Genomic DNA, 20,896 nt, shown 5'->3' with positions numbered 1-20,896 from the left:
TTTTTCCTAGTAGAATTTAGAGCGAGCAGGAATTGAAGGAAACTTTTTTGCTGAATGCAATGCGCGTAGATAAATTTCCGCTTAATCGAGAAAATACATTGGAATGATGTTTGTAACTGCCCCAGCAAGCGAATGGAAGAGCGAAAATGTTCGCACGACCTGACATTTGATTAGAAATTTTTTCCGTTGTCACTGTACCTGATTTTTTTTTTTTTGTTCGTTGCCTCTACCGCAGCAAACACATTCTTCGATTGTGCGGCCTAACGATTTGCCTTAACTTTTTCGGTATTACCTTTATTAATTGTGTCCCCTCGGTGCGGTCTAGATCCCGAGATCCCAACTGTCATTTTTTTTTTGGTGCGCAGCAAAAAAAGAAAAAGAGGGCATTCTTGACTTGTAATTGTAACTGCTTGAGACCTGTTTTTTGCCTCCTGTTGGAGCTTTTTTATACCCTTTTTTCGTGGTGGAAACAATAGAATAATAGGCACACTCGAATGTCGGATCTCAATAGGTCAAAGAGTGCTTCTCGCTTTCACGCTGCAGGAATAGCGTGAACATAATTTTGTCTTTTCCAATATATATATATACTTCGATTGAGAAATTGATACCTGACGGACAGTTGCTGACACCATAAAAGTGAGAAGTTAGAAGACGGAGCAGAGCGAGAGCGTGAGGGGAAAAAATGGTGCGAAAATCAGTCAAAAGCATCCGGGCTCAACAGACCCAACGTTGATCCTTTCGAGGTACGGATACAAATGGCAAACGAATCAAAAAGGGAGAAAAGAGTAAACGTATGTGTCGCACACACACACACACACAGATACACGCGCACATACAAATCGAATCGAAAACCGAAACAAAATCAACGCTCAAAAAGTTAATCTAAAATTAATGAGAACGATCCCGGTGCGGTTCGTGCAACAAAAAAAAAAGCTCCCCGTTCGGTAGAAGGATTTATGTGGATACAGGTTATAGGCAGGGGGAAAAGGGAGCCTATTCCAACTTTTCACCTTCGTACCGGGTCTCGCAGGAAGTCGTCAATGTTTTGCTCCAGGTGTAACAAATGTGCGAAGAAATGGTTGGAATGGGCTGAAAAGTACGGACGAAGTTTGACTTTATGAAGTGGTAGATAAGCTGGTAGAAGGAGAGGGAGAGAGAGAGAGAGAGAGATGAGGAGGGGTGAACATCGAAAGGATTAGTGTTTTATGTGTAGCTTATGGAAATTGTGTACATTAATCACGAGCTGTCGAATGTGAGGATAATTGACGTTTACAATTTTCTCGCAGCGTTGTTAATTAAATAATTTGGACACACACCCCCACACACGCACATTGATTTGATTAATATTTAAATTATAATATTATTATGCTGGAAATCGAAATTCAAAATGAAAGCAATTTTTCATCGAAAAAAGATTTTCCCGTCGATAAACAAGCACCGAGAGTGCCCACAATCATCGACGGTAAGGAAATAATTAATTTGTCACTCGCCCATCAAACTACTCACTTGCACTCCCACTCCATTTTGTTGCGGTTTAATTGAATCAAAGCGATCAAATTTTTGGGACCCGCTGGCCAATGCAGGCACCGCTCATTTATATTCCTTTTTTACAATCGCTGTGTGTGTGTGTGTGTGTGATGCGGTTTGCAATTTAATTGGATTGCAACTGTCACATATATCGTTTCACCAGCAGCAGCAAATATGGCGTACTTTTGGCGCCTGTGTGTTTGTGTGCAAACATCCGCAACGCAACTTTAATAGTGAAATAATTAACTACAAAGACTGATGTTTCTTTCACGTGAAACATTACATGATAGATGAAAATAGGACAGTAATTTCATGTTACAGTCTCTGCGCTGCCATTTTGTGAAATTATAAATAACGATAATGACAAGTCCTCCCGTTTGGTGTCCATTTTCTAACACGCAAAAAGTGTAATCTTCGCCCGCTGTTCGCTCAGATGTGCGCAGCGCATTTTCTTACACGTGCCGCGTACATTCAATTTCCGCGTCACTGTTGAACCATTTAAAGGTGGGTAGAAAAATGACATCACTTCCGTTGGTAGATGATTCCATTACCACCTGATCTTAGGGGAAGTGACGTGTGCTCTGGCTTTTTTTTTTTTGGTTTTTGCTACTGCTTCTCCGAACAATTTGACCCCGAACAAGAATAAAGCAGCCAACATGGATTTTTTTGCTTTCTGTATTCTTCTTACAGTGGTTGATGATGCATTTTTATACCGTCCCTCATTTGGCGTTTAAGTGCTTCCCGTTTACGAAAACCATTACCACTGTCTTAACGGAGCAGCGATGTGTGCACCTGTTCGGGTACGGCACCGAGAGGAAGAAACAAAAAACCAAACCCACAATGCACATTACTTAAACTGGTTCCTTGCTTTTCTCGCTCGGAAAATACGCACACACACACACACACAAACACAAAACTTCATTATCGTTCGAAGCTCGTTTTTCGGTTTTTGTTTCCACTATGAGAAACTTCTGGAGGCCTGGTCACGGAAAAGACAAGGAAGGTCGGGGGGAGGCATCATCCTCGCGAAACCTAATTACTTCCATAATGACACCCGCGTACAAGCTGCAGCAGCATCCCTGGTTCCATGTGCCCCACCCGCCACCAGGCGTCTCCATTGCGTTGTTGCATGCGGCACCGGGCGCCTCCATCAGACACATTTGTAATTCTTGGACGTTGCGCCGTTTGCGGATGACACGTGACAAATGCTGTACGCTGCCCGACTGACACATTACCGATTCTTCATTTCCGTGCACTGTTGGCTGCTTTTTCATCAACTTGCGCCCGTTCCCAGAATCCTTCGAAGGATGTGCAGCCATCGTTCGGCCAGTTTTGGGTTTCACTGTGTCTGCGTGCGTGCTCAGTACACGAGCAGGCTGCATTGCTACAGCGTCGTTTCGCTGTCCTTACCGCTATCTCCACTGCAATTAATCATCATTAATCTCGGACACGGGGAAATCATTCGAGAATGGGTACCCGATGCCACGTAGTAGTAGTAGTAGTAGCCGTTACCAAACGCTTGCCGTTTGTTACCAAAGCAACAGTAATGGTCATATCGAATCACAAAAGGCGACAATGCGCCAATTTCGGTTGGTGCATTGCTAAAACTGAAACTGGTGTTGATGACACTCAGTGACGCACACGCACACGGAAAAACACATCTACTTCTAACTACTGTCAGCGTGGGAGCTTACACGGGAGCTTATTTGCAAGCGATACGAGCGCCCCGTGTAATTGGAGCCCTTGCATTTGCCTACCGTGGACGAACATTTTGGCATTTTAATTAAATATCCACTGGTCTCGGTCGTTCTAGATTTGGTGTGCACCTTTTTCGGTGCGCTTAATTTCAGCCATTGTTTTTTTGGTCTTGCTTTTCGTGAAGTTCTCGCTACAATGATAGGTCTGTTGAGTAGGCTATTAATAACTTCATAACATAGAGAATTTGTCATTCGGATTGCATGATTTGAAGCGTTTTATCTTAATTGTTCATCAGTTTAGGACCTAAGGAAGTAAAGAGGGTTTGTTTAGATAGTTATATGTTGTTTTTTTTTTGTATTCTAGAATGTATAGTAATCTTAAGAAGTCACCAAAGAAGGTCTTATGAACTCATTTCGTCAGCCATGTGTCACATTTGAGGCTATCGTTTTGACCACATTTTCAGAGCAAATTTGATATTTTTTATACTTTTAGAACATTCTTAAGACTAGGGCTCTGATTATAAAGATAGCTTTGAAAAATACAGTTCTTACAGTAACACCTAATGAAATAATGATACTAGAAGTATAAGAACCACACCAGTGTATAAAACGACCAGATGACTGTATTCGAATGATCACAGGAATTTCTACCAGGTACTGCCCTATTCATAGTCATGCAAATTTCTTTGTAAACATATGCACCCCAACAGCAAGACACGCTGGACACAACTGTTCTTCCCCCAACAAACAAAAACCTACCTCTACACATCATGAATCGGTCCACTGCACGCCCTGATGTCGGTGTCCTTCGCCCGCACATAGCAGCATGCCGGCATCGACGGTTCGCTGGTCTGGCTGATGACTGTACTGCTGCTGCCGGTACCTTTGCTATCCCGTTCGATCTCGATACGCACATACTGCACCCGCTGGTGATGGTCTTCCTCCTCCTCTTCCGCTTCCTCCTCCTCTTCCTCTTCATCTTCCGCCTCCTCATCCTGGTAGCGCAGTTCACCCCGGCGGATGATTCGCGGCGGTGGCGTAGGTGGCAGCGGTACGATCGGTGGCGTGCCCGACCATCGGTCAACGCTTGGCTGGTACTGGCAGCAGCAGTTACGGCACGGTTCGGGCAGTCGCATCTCACCGTGGTGAGCCATCCGCCGGAGGGCAATGATGTCCTCGAGGCTGCAGTCGAGCAGTAGCACCTCCTGCTCATCCTGTCGCTCCTGCTGTTGCCCTCTATCCATGCGTACCGGGTACGGATACAAGTGGCCGGTGGTGGTAGTGGTGGTGGCAGTTTCTTCACGACCGGGATCCACTCGCACACTGTCAGCTGTCAGAACGGTTTGAGCGAATCGGTGGTTCCCGGTTATTGGTGACCAGCTTTGCGATGGTTCCTGCTGTTGCTGCTGTTCTGCTGCATCACTTCGCACACCGAGCAGTATGATCGGTGTACCGCTTTCGCCGGATATGCGGCGAGCAGTGGAAGCACAACCACGCACTACCGGACCACCGGACGCGGGCGAAGGGAATGCCGAACAGGACGCGGACGGTGGCTGGGACGGCGGGCACGCACCGGACACGTCGTGTGGTGTGAGTTCGCGGGGCGGCAGATAGTACACCAGGCAGGTGACGCCGACCAGGAACAGGAAGAAGATGAACACGATGTCAAACATGAGCAGTGAGTTGAATGTCATCAGCTGCATACTTTTAGGGCGCACTCGGTGCAACGACCGGTGGGTTTTTTGTTGCTGTTGTTGTGTTGCAGTTGACGTTTCGACGAAGGATGGGAGAGTAAACCAGAAGGGATTAAAAAGGGAGGACGGGGCAGAAGGAGGTACCTTCCGCTACCCAACACCCTTGCGTAGTCACGAACACGCGCCTGCACGGCAAACTACACAAAATGGCTGTCCACGGGGTTGATGTTGATTTTGTTTGGGTTCATTCAACCTCAAGCGTACCTAGTGTAGCTGCGTGGCGACCGTCAAGGTATACATGTACATCGTTCGTTTTCTCACTGCACTTGAACACTATTGTCTTCTGGGTTGGCCACAGAGGGTTAGTGTAAAGAAAATATTAAAAAAAGAGTTGAACAACCGTTTAACGCATCACAAGCAATAAACGAAGGCAACGTTTTTAATGTTGATAGACTCGTTAAGATTTTTAATCTGGCGGCCCGAACCGTCGTCCTAACACCTGGAAAACGGGAAACGATTAGCGGAACTGGAAATAAGGGGTTTCACCACATCCCCCCCCCCCCCCCATCTCCCCTCCGCTTAATCGTTTCATCATGGTCTTTGTTCCGGTTTTCCGACACGTTTTCAAGTCGTTTTACTACCAAAGCACACGGACATGGATGTACGGTTAGATTATATTGTTACGATGAACATTCAGGAACGATTCCCTTGCTTTGTATTGTTGGCCGGAGTGTAACCGAAAAAGGAGATTTTCCAGATTTTATTATACTGGAGAAAAGGAGTGAGTGCTGAGGCAAATCTCACACATAGACACACTGTTTCTTTCAGTCATGAAATACAAATATTATGCTAGCATTAAAACTACCCGCCCGTTTTCCTTGTAACTCCGGATGGGAAATTATTATCCCCTGTTAATGGGGGGTGGTGGGGTGGGAATACACGCACACATACACATTGTAAAACGGTAGCAGAACCCAGAAGGGGGCAAGGAACAATAAGCTACACAAAACAACCGGAACGAAATTTCCCTAAGTTCCGGTTGTCTGATCGGTTTGGACGGAAAATGACATGAAAACTAGCCCCCCCCCCCCCTTCCGCTTCACAACGCGTGATTTCCACACACGTCACACGTTTCATGACTTCATCCCGCGCACCGCATGGCTTTAAAAGGGTTGAACGCTACGTTCCCACCGTTAGCTGCTGTGTCTCTCCGAAGATGCCAGCCAGCCAGATGGAATAGTGATGGACGTCGCCCCTTCGATAAATGGCAATTTATTCGCCAACGAATGCCGCTTCAATGTGCTACCCGGTGTTTGTTGAGCGTCTGAAAGGGGGTTAAAGTTTGAAATTTGAAACGAATCCCCAAAGCGAAGATGAGGAAAGAGTGGGTGGAAAACTTTAATCCTTCTTCCATCGCAGCAAAGCCAATTTTCTGCTGCCAAAAGATTCATGTAACCGCTGGGTGGAGGGATGTGAGGGAATGGAAGTTGGCAATTTGGTGGGGGGGGGGGGGAGGGAGATGGGATGAGATTTTATAATTGAAAAATCTTTCCACTAGTGAAGCAAATGCAAACGAGAGCGGTGTGGGGAATGGGGGCCTTGTGCAGGAGAAGGCAGGGATTGTAAGCGATGATGTGACATAGAGAAAGGGGTCGATTGGACGATTTTTCCCACACTGCGACACGTCCTATTTTTGGGATCCGTGAACAATACCGAAGTTATCAGCAGTGTGCCGCATCGGTGGTGCATGTGGGCCGGCAAAGGTGAAGCTTCACTTTCGAAAAGTCTTTGGCGCCGAAGCAACTACCTTACAATCCGCGGGGAAAGCCGCGGGAGTCGAAGAAAATCGTTGAATTGAAGAGTGATAAAGTTGAAAATGATTTTTACAGCGATTCTGGTGGTGTTGGGACGAGGTTGGTGTGTGGTATGGGCTCTGTTAAGGTGATTGTGGGTGCGATGTTATCGTCCTTTATACGTGGTGCACGATAGGCAAAAGAATTAATATGCCAATATCGGTTGAGGCGACAATGAGCAACTTTCAGCACAAAAAAAAACCTATTTTCCCTACGAAGTATATTTAGGAGTGTGACGCAAATAAAAACTTATTAAAAATAAACCCTTAAAACGGATTGATTACCAAACTACGTTTGGTTTTGAAGAAATTGATCGGATTGAGGTTGGATTGATCGAAAAATGAGGCACATCGTTCAATGAAACATCATTCAAGATAAATAAAGCAATATTGTCGTGCACATTGCATACTTTAAGGCAAATTAATGTTCACCGTAAGCATTTCCTAAAGCGGTGCGCTTCGCATGAAAACGCTTGATGGTTTTCGGTTAACAAATTGTTGGACCTCTTGTCGACTGTCTCGGGTGTAGTGGGTGTGAGGGTAGTGGTGGGGTTGATAAAAGTTCAACTTTCACCTCCCGCCGGTACTAAACCCGTGAAAGCTATCTAGAGAGACAGAGAATGCTAAATTTTATTGAAACGAAAGTGAAATTGATTTCAAATCGACAGCTTTCCAAAAACACAAGACTAGAAACGAAGCTGCCTACCATCTGCTACCTCACACCCACTTACTCAACCGCGCTGTCCACCCCTTTTACGCGCTAGATTTTCCACCATCGAAAGAGAAAAGGAAAGCACAAACCGCCAGTATAAATATTCAAAACCGATAACCGGCCCGCGTGCTTGCGTCCGCAGACAAATAAAGTAAAATGGGAAAACAATCCCGAATTCCCTTAACACGTATACATACACGTAACTGCTTCATTTTCCTCCCCGCTCTGCCGCTCCTCTGCTTTGCTGCTGCTGCTGCTGCTCCCCGCATAAGCGTATCAACAACCATCCATCATCGAATGGTTTAATAGCTTTTCAGCAAATAGCAGCAAATGCAAAAGTAGTATGGCTTACGGAAAGGGGGAGGGAGAGTGTAAGCCATGAAAATGCTTCCACCTTCGACTAACAACCGAACCGCTCGTACCATCATTTTTTCTCCTTTGGTGGAAAAAGTCAATTGTCTATATCCATTTCGTCGTTATCTATTCCCTTGGTTCCCTTTTTTTGATTATCTCCTCTTCACTCTCAATACACTCGCAGTTTCTCTCTCTCTCTCTCACACACACACACGCACACACACAAAGTCTCACCCTTTCCATGCACCGTTAGCTACCATTTCATTTGGCGATTGGTTTTTATCGATATTTTCCCACCACTTCCGTCTTGAACCAATGCTGTTACTGCGTCTAGCGCTCCCTAAAAAAGGATTTCCCAATCCGCAACGGCTAAAACAACCACATAACCTCATTTCACAGCCTTGGCTCTTCCTAGCCTTTTTTTTGCTTCTCTGTCTGATACTTTCAAAACCAAAACAAAAAACTGGAGGAAAAAAAAAGAAAACAAAGCATGGTGACGTGACCAGGAGTAGCACCCAAGATATAAAATGGATTGAAAAAGCTGTGCGGTACTACCCACTGTACACTGTAGCACGTTTCCTAGCAAAAGAAAATGCGCTGTGTGTGTGTGAGTGTGATTTCTTTTTGTTTTTTCCCCTCCATTTTGCTTTGCTTACAACCAGTTTTGTAAGTCACTTTTCGCTGAATATGATTTAAAAAAAAATACTTAGAACAGCACAAATGAGAGTAAAAGCTGCCAGTAAGCAGACAGGAAAATGACGGCGGACCGTGCGGACGGAGAGCACAAAAAAAAATAGAGGAAATGACGGCGAAAATAACATGTTAACTTTATCATGATTTTCTGGCATGACACGTATCTCGTCGTTCGCATCTTTTCCCGGTGCTCGAGTGTGCCGGGCGGTTTGGTTCGCTCTGTACGGATTATCCGCTTCCGGGATCCTGACCCTTCTGTCAATCCCTGCCCCCCCCCCTCCCTGCAAGATGGGGCAGGTTTGGGTGGGTTGGGGTGAAACGAAAAGGTTTGATGTAAAACTGGTCGTTCTTGGCGTTGGATATACTCGCGCACAACTAGAAACAACATTGTTTCTCCCTGCGTTCGATGGATCGAATAATGGGTCTGGAGCACTTGTCGAGTGGCGCTACTGATAAGTAGGAGTTAATGCAGGCACCCTCGGCAGTACACGCAGGGGGCGCCCGGAGAAGAGAACGAAGGCGGGACGGAAATATTTTGCATGAACGTTAGCTACTCATATTCATCGTTGCCAGCTTTGCCTCACTGATCAAACAGTGTGTTCGTCAATGTGTGCTGTGAGAGGCAAAAGGAGAAGCTAGAAAAAAGGAAGCAGAGCGAAAGAATGGGGCGCCGGAACGGGGTGGAATCGAAAATTGCCAAGTTTGTAAAATTAGTCGAAACAAAAGGGGGGCACAACGGAAAGGGGAGAGTGTACTACTTGCTGTATGACAGAATGCGGGAAGAAGTTTCTGAATCTGAAGCACTTCTAGCATAAACTGCTGGCTACAATGTTTGGAAAGTGGTGTGTAGAGATCGAGAGACGTTAAAAAAAGCTACAGCTCTACAAAAAGAAAGACTATGTTTCAATTTGCATTTTTGCCGGCCATGTTCTCCTTACATCTAGTACACCTTGATTTCAATTAATAAAATGAAAATAGCCCAGATATCGATTGCGAAACCAAATGCTGCTCGTTACGCATCAGGCTTGATTAGTTGTTAGGCTGTTGTTCTTATCAGTAGCGAGAATAAGGTCCAGTAACAATAGCACGTGCACGAAGGCAAGTAATCGTATCGTTTACGTTAAAACTATATGCGTCTTGTAAAACATTGAACAAAGAAATTCTTTTCATAAATTACCAGGCGTCTCCATGGGCAGTATTTGCATAAAATAAAAAATAAGATGATTTTTTTTTTGCTGCCGAAAGGCATCAATCGTAGGCAAAATATCATCTTTGGAAGGATTTCAATGCTTCTTTAAAAAAATAAAAATAGAAGACTAGAATCTAACTAAAAGCTTTCACACTATTACACTAACATTTTAATTTAATAAAAATAAATACTTGCAATGGTATGTGTCCTTTCAAATGACGAAAACATTAACATTTTCCCTCCTGTGCAGGAATCTCATGAAGAATCAATTGTGTTGAAATTGTTTGTACTTCCAATTCTACATCACCAGTATAAGCTATGTAGCATAAGCGTTTGCATAGCGATGATCTTTTCGTTGCAAGTTGCTAATGAAATACATACAATAATTGAACTTTATACAAACAGATAAAAGGTTGTATCAGACGATCAATCGATTGATCGTCTCTTAGTACAAAGGTCGGATTCTCTCGCTGAGATTTAGTTCAGCATAAAGAGTAAAAACTTCTTAAATAAAGGCACCAATTCAACTACAATAGAGTGGAATTGCAATTTATTGACTATTTATGCATGCATAATTCTTTTTTAAATAATGTTCATACCAACAAAAATCCCAATTAATTATTTTGCCGTCCAACATTTGTCCAACAGTGCCCATTGTGGTATCATATCGTTAAGGAAGAATTCGCTTCGATGGAGCCGCCTGGTGTTTCATGTACATTCGAGTGATTTGTTGAATTATTTCCCATTTTCCACTTTGCTCGTAGATTTAATAAGGCTTACAGGCTGATGCGACTGCGGTTTTCGAGCTGTCTTTTTCCCGTTCCTTTGTATTTGTGTATTCTCAACCACCTTCCGCCCTCCGATCTAACCGGCTGCTCCTGCACATATCACACTACACATTATGGACGTCATTACGTTTGCCGTGGCATGTCAATAACCTATTGTGTGGTTTTTCCGGGTTTCATCCTTCGCACAGGGAAATATCCCCATCCTTTTATTGTCCTTTCCCATAGTAAACAGCTATGGGAAGGGGTAGCATTAGAGGGCAGGATTGCCGATTCCTAAAAAAGCTCTGCGACCGTTGCTGCGTTGCAAGATCGGCCGCAGACAGTGGTGCGGTTGGGCGCGGTTGGAACCCGATGGAAGGAAAAGCCATTCAAATTTCTCACACAATTTGTTAATGGTGATGAGCATTTCCATCCCTTCCCCTACCTTGTGCGGCCCGCTTCCCACCGTGCGTCTGGCAGGGTCTGTCCTTTTAACAAACAAACTAATACAAAACCTTTTTTAACGGCTCACCGCTTATGGCTTATCGTTTTTTAACCGGCGAGGAATCGGCGTAACGCTGTTTGTTGCTGTTCCACCATCACAAGCACACACACACACACACGCACACACCAGCAAATGTTGACTTTAATCAAATGGCTCATTTTGTAGTCCCACTTGTTCCATCCTTTTTGCCTACCCATAGCTTTTTTTTTGTTGCTGTTGCTATCAGTGTGTATTGTTAGGAGGGCGGTCCAGCGTACCGGTCAATGATATATCGTAGTATCTTCTTTTTGGGATCATTTTGTTATGGGAGCCGTTTTGAATCCCTGTGTGTGTGAGTGTGTTGTTTGTTGCTTCTAAAACATGACGAACAACAGCAGAGGCCAACGATGTGTTTGGTTGGCGTAGACCTACATTGGCAGGGGTCCATTTGCATACATAACCCCACTTTTTTCTCCAACCATCGTGTGGTGTATAAAGTATTCATACGAATTTTACTCCCGTGTGTATGGGATGGGGTTCATAGAGGACAAAAAAAACTTGACTAGGGTTTCGTCAATCTTTTAAGCCAAATCAACAGGAAACTTAACGCGAAACTCACGCACACGCGAATTACGCTCACAACAGCAAACTCACTTAAGCGTGTCGGCAAAAATGTGCTTATACATTCGGAAAGGACCCTTCTTTTTGCCCCTAATAATAAAAAAAGGAAAACAGAATCTAATACGCATTTTTCCTGGACGATTGATTCTGCCAGGTCGAAAGGGATTTTTGGTGTCTTAGTCCAGTAAGCGAAAGTAAGAGCTCGAATCGAACCCCCACCTAGGTGCGCCCATTTCTAACCGTAATCGATCCAGCGCCCGGGACAGTGGGAAGGCATCAAATGGAAAACCGACTGGTTTGGCGAATGAAAAGTAAAGAATATATATTCAATAACGTACCGGTCTAGTTTACTCTGCCGTACGAAAGCTTCCGCCATTTTTTGGACCCTTCCTGACCATGCATGTCTATTATCGAATACCAAGGGGGGGGGGGGGGGTTCGACGAGGACTTTCACCATTTCACCTAAAAGGTACACATTTAGCAGAGCCAACGAACGAAGACAATCCTCAATGCGGGACGTGGGCCAATGTCGAACAAAACGGACGAGTGAGTTAAGCTCCGAGAGGATAAAGTGGAATCTAGTGACCGAAAACCTCTGTGCCTTCTGTATGGGCGCTGAGATGTTTGTCGTCCAATTTAGTGTCCCAGTGTGTGTTTTTGTTGTTGGTGCTCTGTCTCTGCGACTCTCAATAGCGCCCACCTGCATACTCCTACTGATCCGCTAGTGACAGTTGTTTTTTCGTTCACCAAATCTCTCATCGAGCCACCAACCTGATCGAGCCGACCAACACTCACACACACACGCACATGGCAAAGGGAAATGGGAAACAAAAGTGCCGACTTAAAACTAAAGTAGAGTGTTACCCTCTACTACCAACATTAGTCATACGCCATATGGTGGTAAACAGTTTAGAAGCACCCTTATGTCTAACCCGTTCCAGACATGGACGGGACCATTTTCGCCATTTCGGTTTGCAAATCCTTCACTGCCCGGCACCCTTCGGCCGCCATTTGCCATGGCTAATTGTTTGTACGCCGGAAGCATATTTCTTACACAGGTCTGTACGTAAGAAAACGCAGCAAAAGGTTCCGATGGTTATGCTGATTAAACAACCGTGTCTGTTTGTGTGTGTGTGTGTGTGTGTGTGTGAGCTCAATCTGCGGGTCCTGGCACACATGGTCGTTGTAGCTTGGTTTTTTTCTTCTTTCGTTTCTACCGCATCTACACCGAAAACTCATTTCCCTCGGTACGGATTCGGAATCAACGGATAAATTTCCGTTTAATTACCACTCAATCATCATGACGTGCGAGACACGGTATGACACACGAGGGAAGGGCAAAACGGAGAGGCGAATAGGGGTACGATGGAACGAATGATAACCTCCACAGCTGGCAAGCGGCCGGTGCTGGTAGCGAACGTGGAGATGAATTGATTTGTCGAGTCGGTTCCTTACCGACCCCGACGACGATCGGCACCCGAACGAAGCCAAAATGTGGCTGTTAATAGGCATGTTAATAGGCGTACAGATCAGGCAAAGCGCTGCACGGGTTCGTCGCATCGCTTTCACTATCTTGCCTGGTACAGCCACGATCGAAAGCATAGAACGCAAAAGAAAAAAAAAAGAAAACGTAACCGGAAATCATTCACAAAACCGGAAACGCTGCTCAATCGGTAATCTTTTATCCCTGCTGGTGATGAAGGGTTCTTCTTTTTGTTTTTGAAACCTGCCTCGCCTCGGATAGAATTGTGAAGCACTCATTTTCATTGCCAGACCACCGGTGGTACGAAAAACGGCAATGAATTATGTATCGAAAATTGCAACCATTGCGCTCGTATCGATTAGTAAGACTTTGAGGGGTTTTGGGTGATTTTAAATTTTCCGGTTGAGTTGAAGTTTCTGTGTAAGGCTTCTTAAAATAGTGCCTTTTAGCAAGCAGCGATTAAGAAGAATCAGTAACGTTTTTTAAAGCGTTTTGCATAATATTAGGCGATTATTTTTGCATAGTTATTAAATGCGCCTTAAAGTATGCAATCGGTGGGATAAAATTTTCCCATTTGGAGCTACTTAAAAAGACGTATTTTTTCTTGAAAATAAAAAAAAAACAGATTGCAACGCCGTAAATTATGCAACGTATGTGATGAAATGATTACATTTAAAGCTTTCCTAATGTACATGTGCTTGTAGGAAGCACCGGCTTCCCTCAACCCTGTACAGTTTGACACGAGCAAAAGGTTGGATCAGTGTTGGTCCGCTGGTAGAAAGCAGATTGTTAGAGATTTAATTACATTTCGCTTTACACTCGCACGTGCAGTGGACGAATAAAGCGTTGGAGCACGACGCCAGCAACTAGCAAAAATCTCGCGGAGTTCAGCTTCGTTTCTCATTTTGGCAACGGACCAGGCACTATCCCAATACATGCCCGAGGGAGCTTACTCGAGAACGTGGGTAGATTCATTCCAAGAATTGATGAAACAAAAAAAAATCCTTTCCTTCCCGCCTCTGGCTCCCATGGGCAGAAAAAAAAATCACTAAGATTTGATTAAACACAACGAAAGGCAAACGCAAGGACGTTACACTCATTTTCGGCAATCAGATGCGATGATTTTCTAACCCTGTCTCTGTATCAGCGAACTGATCCGTGCTGTCTGCTAGGTAACAGCATCGTAACCATAATCGCATTCATGTAAGGATAACGGACGCATCATCGGTTTAAAAGAATCCTTTTCAACTCCCGCCGCCTTGCCTTTTTCCGCGTTTTTCTCCCCTCCCTTCAAACGGAGGCATTTCTCTCGCTCTCTAGGCGTCATCAAAGGAATTCTTTACCGGTGCTCCAAAGCATCAAATGGATGGAGTGCAGTGGAAAACCGTGCGCCTTAGCACGCGTAGCTTTGACTGACGCCTTCTGGCCCTGGCTGGTTTGTTTAATACACGAAAGCTCGTTTTACCATCTCCAGCCCCGCCCCATCAATGCTCTTCAGCGCCTACACACACACACGCACACATTCTACAGGCAAATGGATTACTAGATTACGATCCGCACACGCTTGGGCCGGGGGTTTAGATTCGGTTCTAGCCGGTTTGTGCGTGGGCCTGCTGCCAAATCTGTCTAAGCACCGGCAGAAGGGCGTACAAATTATTTACGAACGTCCTCATAACCTCCACACTGCTCTCTTCCCTCCCCCCGGAACCGGAGGTGGGTTTGATGTCCGTTTCGATGATTTTATTTGACGTTGAAGAGTTTTTCTTTGCGTTGAAGATAACAGCTGCATAGGGCAGCAATTACCAGGCGAAATGAAGTCAAAAACAGATGCATCCCGCCCGTTACTGGCTGTTGGACGGTTTGGAAGCTGAAGTACTTTAATTTGCAAACAGTTTTAGGAATAAACATGTACTTTTGCGTTAAAATCTACCCCTTTTAAACACCCTGCTTGGAAGTGAGGTGCAAGAAAACTTTACTGCGCCCCACAAAATGCAGAACGCACGTCAAAGGCCTTTGAAAGGCCATCTGTTTCAAATTCGAAAAGTGTCGCTTTACAACCAAGCATTCGTTTGGTCGATTTTTGGTTCATTCTCCATTCCCCCCTTCCCCTTCTCTTTCTCCTCCTCCTCCTCCTCCTCCTCCTCCTTCTCCAAAAAACCCAAAACCGGAACCGGAAGCTCTTTCGCTAGCCCTCGGAACCTTTCCGCAACAAACGGTTGGGATTTACTTTTGCGCACAGGATATAACTTGACCGGAGAAATAAGAAACAATTGGAAAGTGGACCGTCATGGAGCTGAATGAGATGTTGAGAAAGAGAGAGAGAGAGAGAGAGAGAGAGAGAGAGAGAGAGAGAATTCACAAAAAGATTCTATTTAAAATGATGACTCAATTTTCGCTTTTTACCCTGAACTTACGACACCATCCGACAAGGATGACGGGTATCTATTTGCTGCCAATGCTACAGAGATGATGGTCCCATACAACACCTCTACGCACTACCTGACTGCCTCTCGATCGTAAAGGAACCTCGGCATGGTCTAAACATAAGGGTTCAACGCGTCCTAAAACGCTCTCATGCTGAAGTCAAAAAGAAAGGACTTGTAACTAGCTACAACAATAATGCTCAAACACAAATTAACCCATTACCGGGGATGTTCCACTCGTCGTAAAGGGTTTTTACATACATCCACACTCACATACACTCACACTTAGCATCCGTAAAATACTATAAAACCGTTTAAGAAACTGTCCTGTGTCCTGTGTCCCCGGTGCTGTATTTTTGGGTGCGATTAATGAGCAAACTTTTCCTAGACCTTCCACCCATTCCCATGCCCCCACTCCTCCCATACCCTCCCACTCCTCACCCAGAAAAAAACGGTTACGGGGCAAAGCAACCCCAGACACCCAAATTGACCGGTTTCTGGCCGGTGTCCTGACGATTGCTCCGGAGGCAAGATTCGCTTTTGTTTGAAGTGTTTGATAAGCTCTTAAAACTCTTCAGCACTGCTACTTGATACAGTCACGGTGTAGACACATGCAGACAAACTTTTAGTGCAGGGAGCGAGACAGAGAGAGAGAGAAAGAGTGTATTGGAACACTTCCAAAGTGGAGAATGTTTGTCTAGAATTCGTCCATTTTTGTCTTGGAAAGGCAGTTTAAGAAAACCTAGATTATTCTGTCATGTGCTTGAGAAAACATTGAAATCAGAGCAGTAAGGGTTTAAAGACTTAATAGGATAATTTTGGCCTTATCGGTTTGCTCGATTATGGGGTTCATTGTGAGTTAGTGGAATAGTGGTTTGCCTAAAGGTATGCAAACTGCATGACACTACAACGGTTTTTAGACTTTTTCCTTTTTTTCGTCTCTGTTTGACAACCAAAATCATAGAAAACTAGCTAATCGAGAAGGAAACTTACAAGAACTCATCAAGCAATTTTTTTTGTTACAGAAAAAGTGAAAATATTTGTTTCTTTAAAATAAGAATTGCTAACCGAGTACACCCGGGATAAGGTTCCGTTTCACGGTTCGGAGGCGGAAATGTCTCCGAACTAATTTGAAAGGACGGGGTTTTATATGTTAATTCGTTGTAAGCAATACGGAATGAAAATAATTGCTAATAGGCTTTGAACAGGCTGCCAAAGCCAACATTGTGTAAGAACAGGCCACTGCTGTTTGCTTCCTGCACGACTACCTCTGCCACAGACACACACACACTCATGCACGCAACACATCACGTCACACCATCATCTTTCATTCCATTGTTCAACTCTCGGCGTTTGTACCGTATAGTTCACCGCCCCAAAACACTCTTATCTCACACACGTCGACAACTCTTGGGCACAGCTGGAGTCTGCCGTTTTTGTACAAACGGTAACGGATGATGCGTGTGCGTTTGACTTCTACATTTCCGCATAAATCTTGGCGACCATTTCAGATGCAAAGATGCGAACGAATCCTCAACCCCTACGCTGTGTCCGAGCTCTAATCCAGCATGGTCTGAATGCCGGGTACTTTGGTAATCAACGGGAAACTATTGAACGTTGAAAACTCTAAAGTGACTGAATAGATGTCCTCTTCTTCATACGAGGATCGTGCGGTTGATTGTAGTTTCGATTAAGGTTGCAGTTTCGTAGAATTTGGATTTTCACATTGTTTACTGGAATCGGCGATGCGAGGATCTTTGTTTGTAGTTGTTTTATAAGTTCGTTTAAGCTACACTGAACTAGGAGAGCCCAATCGAAAATTGTCTTCACTTGATCGTCTGGATCGCAAGATGTTGCTCGAGTAAGGGCGAATTAGTGAATTACGTATTCTTTAGCAGAGCTTTAGGCCCTATAACATGTCTGATCTTAGACGATCTTGCTCTTGCCGCGGATAACAAGTTGTCCTTAGAATAAACCAATTTAAATCCACGATCTCAAAACGGTTAACTTGAAACGGAACCGAGCCACGCCACGCCACAGACGCTCGTCTAGTTGTATATATATACCACGAATCGCGACTTATCACCGACACTAGCACGAAAGCACGACCTGCACCTGGCACTGGCACTGTGCGAAATGTGCGATCCAACGCAAACAGTGGGCTTTTGGCCGGGTAAGGTAATGCGTTGCGTTCGTAGCACTGGCCCCTTTTGCTTCCTCGCGTACACGGTGACCGAACTGTGGCGCTCGGCTTGCGAAAACGCTCTGATGACGCGCCTGCGACGGTGGCAATCTAAGCGGAACGGATTAATCAGAACGGCTGACAGGACACGAACGATGCTGTTGCTTACAGCTGACGGATGCTGTCCTGCTCGGTCGTGTCCCGTACGCTTTCTTGTTTGCCGCACTCGGCAGTTCGGAGTTCGGTCCATCACTATGGGCTGGTAGTTTGGACATTTTTTTTTTGGGAATGAAAAGGACAATGATTCATAGGAGTCCTTGCTCGTATGTGGAAAATTGTTGGAGAGTTGTGGCTTGTAAGGACCTTATTTAACCCAGCTAGAACTCTTTAATGCGTTTGGATCCTTTTGGACTGCTAGGTGGCTTTCGACGAGGTCTTTTCAGTCAGAGGACTCGATTTTTTGGAAGTCGAGGTTCTCTTCGGCGAGGTCCAGCATCCACACATTTACGGTTGTTATATTGGGATTATATGAGTAGCCGCACATACAAGATATAGAGCAAAGCTCCACTCTGCAGCACAATCTGTATGATTTTGTTCTGGATTTTCGTCTATTTCTGATCTTTAACTTTGAAGCAAATAGGATTTTGAGGTTTTTATCTCAAGGACCAGGATTAAACCTGAAGAATATGAAGCCCATACCACACAAAATATTTAATCTAAAATATTCTTTCCCATGGTGCAGATGTCCGATCTGAATGGCAACAACTTGGGAAGTCAAAAAGCTCGTAACGAGCGACGCGGATGCTGCCAAACTGGCGCTCTTACGGTTTGAAGTCCTGTGTGCGAAAAAGCGCAGCTATTCTGCATCCTTCGGCAAGATGTCTCTCTCTCTCTCTCCCTCACACACGACTCTCTCATACATATCCTGATACGGTGCGCGCGCGCTTCGAAATCGTTATCTGATAACAGAAGCTGGTACTCTTCTGTTCTCTCGTAGAATCGTACGCACACACAGCATCCTTTTCTTTCGAGCATCAGCTGTTGTTCGGGTTCCGGGGAAGGGGAGGGGGGGGGGAGATTCGTGAATCGCTGGAAATGTCCGTAACCGCACGTGCATATTTGCGCTTCAACGGTGATGGTGGTCTCTCGCGGCTCGTTTTGAGCAATCCAGCAAGTCAGTGTGGAGAAGTGGAGGTGATGGGGTGCAAGACCAATACTGGATGTGGTGCCGCCGCCGCCGCCAAATCTGAGAATCTGTGTTTATTTGTGTCTAGCGACAAACATACACTTCTTTCTCTCTCACTTTCGTGCGCTCTTCTTTTTAATCTTAACAAGTGGTTTCAGTTGCGATGCTCTGCGCTCTATTCCCACTGGTGTTTGGTGGAAGCTGATAGCGTTACACTACCCTCAAGGGAAATTTTCGTCTCAAATACACAAAACAATGCTCTCTCTTTCTCCCAAGCGCTCCTTGATAGCAGAGCATAAACCCTTAGTGGAACACACACAGCAAGTGGATTCGATCTCACGTCGTTTGAGGCAAGAGTCGAGCGACTCTGCCAGACAGGCTAGTTGCGCTGATGGAATGAATGTGTGCTAAATAAGTGATTTTATTCCTCACTATGCTCACGGAAGGGTTAGCCTATTCGCAACTTTGCCTTCGGAAGCTGTCTGTCTCTGTTACTGCTCTGGCTGCCGAACCGCTCTGGAGTAGCCGTTCGTGTCGGGGTTGGCTGACATACCGAAGGATTCGGCATGCCGATGTCATCGTTGTACCGGCTGTTGCTTTTGCCGGAAATGAACTGTAGCACTCTGTAGCCGCTGGTGCGATGACAGATGAATGGTACTCCGGTGCTACCCCCTCGCCACCCTCTCTCCCCCTCCCCCAACCAGCCACGCAAGTTTTCCGCTCGATCCCAAAACTCCAATCGATGAATAAACGATGAGAGATATTTCGAAACCGATTCCACACCGGAAGTTACTTGCTTTATTGCACAGCTCCTGCTTTCTTTTCCGGCTCCATTGCCTTCGCCCGAAGCTCGTCAAAGTTTCAGTCAATGACCGTTGTTCGCTGTTCGATTGATAGTAGGTGGGAATTGTGTATAAAAATAGCAAAAAGCGAAAACGAAAGGACCCAAACTAAATCCTAACGAACGTCAACTGTGTTTTCACTTGGAGTCTTTGGAAAGGAGAAACAAAAAAAAAAGTAATGTCACATCCGGTCGCCTTTGCCGTCTCCAATCCTTCTGCACGATTCAAACACGGCAGAAACACTTCATTACAACTCATTTCCCTCGTCCATCTGTCACAAAAATGGCAAGCGTCACACTGCAGGAGTCAATCCAATCACCGAAAATAGCGCAGCGCGCCTCATTCAAGCGAAACGCTCCGTACAGCGTACAACCGGTAGGGTAAAGCTTTATATTTTGGCTGTTGGCCAAACAGGAGCACGAAGCAAAAAGAAACCCCTGGACCGGTTCGCTGGTTTGGATGCACTTGATGACAGCGAAACAGTTCGCTTCCGGCTGCGCTGTGGCATATCATCGCAACGGCTGAAACGATCGTTCACGCCTGAAAGTATGCAATGGGCGCGTAAAGTGTGGAAAGAATTTGGTTGTAATTCCGTCACGTAGCACAATAATCCTGCTATGTGTGTGTGTGTGTGTGTGTGGGGGGGGGGGGTTGCCAATCCTCCAAACAAACCATTACGCTATTTCCTTTTCCTCGTCGCTTGCCATGCCCATTTATGGTATGAGGGGTGATGTGAACGAGCCCATACAGCTGGGAAACATGACAGCACACGCTTGCAGTACATTTATTATCCCTTTTGCCAATATACAAACAAACACACACACACACTCCAAATAGCAAGGGAAAAAAAGCAGAAATCGTTTCACGAACAGTCAGAGAATCACGCTGAAAGGATTAGAGCTCCAAAAGCCGTATGATCGGAAGCACACACACAGACACAATGCACTTTGAAGAAGCAGAAAAAAAGGGCGAATGTAAATTGTAAATCGAAAACATTTCTAACTCGGAAAACGTTTGAAATGCTTCCACCCGAAGAGCAAAAAACGGTGGGCTTGAGTGTGGAACGGATGAATGCATGTTCTTCTTGAGCGGTTGAATTGTTGGCAAGATTTTGCATTTGCCCATTTGGAATAGCTGCAGTACGGCCGGATTGCTATAAATTCCTCCTAACCCCCCCCCCCCCCCCCCAC

General features: G+C 45.2%; 5 protein-coding genes across 5 annotated transcripts in view; 3 read left to right on the top strand and 2 right to left on the bottom strand.

Annotated features, from left to right (window-relative positions):
* LOC126561562 (uncharacterized) overlaps window positions 1-4,064 on the bottom strand; it is a 36,185-nt gene extending 32,121 nt beyond the window's left edge. The window contains exon 1 of the mRNA XM_050217826.1: window positions 3,984-4,064. The gene's annotated coding sequence lies outside the window, so the exon portion shown is untranslated. The remainder of the gene's footprint in view (window positions 1-3,983) is intronic.
* The window catches only part of LOC126559830 (DNA damage-regulated autophagy modulator protein 1), a 399,963-nt gene that overhangs the window by 256,303 nt on the left and 122,764 nt on the right, over window positions 1-20,896 (bottom strand). The gene's annotated exons all lie outside the window — the stretch shown is intronic.
* LOC126564858 (mitogen-activated protein kinase kinase kinase 15) overlaps window positions 1-20,896 on the top strand; it is a 153,791-nt gene that overhangs the window by 34,346 nt on the left and 98,549 nt on the right. The gene's annotated exons all lie outside the window — the stretch shown is intronic.
* The window catches only part of LOC126560583 (uncharacterized), a 499,122-nt gene that overhangs the window by 467,097 nt on the left and 11,129 nt on the right, over window positions 1-20,896 (top strand). The gene's annotated exons all lie outside the window — the stretch shown is intronic.
* LOC126560131 (BTB/POZ domain-containing protein KCTD8) overlaps window positions 1-20,896 on the top strand; it is a 346,716-nt gene that overhangs the window by 317,367 nt on the left and 8,453 nt on the right. The gene's annotated exons all lie outside the window — the stretch shown is intronic.

This window comes from Anopheles maculipalpis, chromosome X (genome assembly GCF_943734695.1).
Source record: "Anopheles maculipalpis chromosome X, idAnoMacuDA_375_x, whole genome shotgun sequence".
NCBI lineage: Eukaryota > Metazoa > Arthropoda > Insecta > Diptera > Culicidae > Anopheles > Anopheles maculipalpis.
Note: the sequence above shows the minus strand (reverse complement) of the source record. Positions and strands in the feature narration are given on the sequence as shown.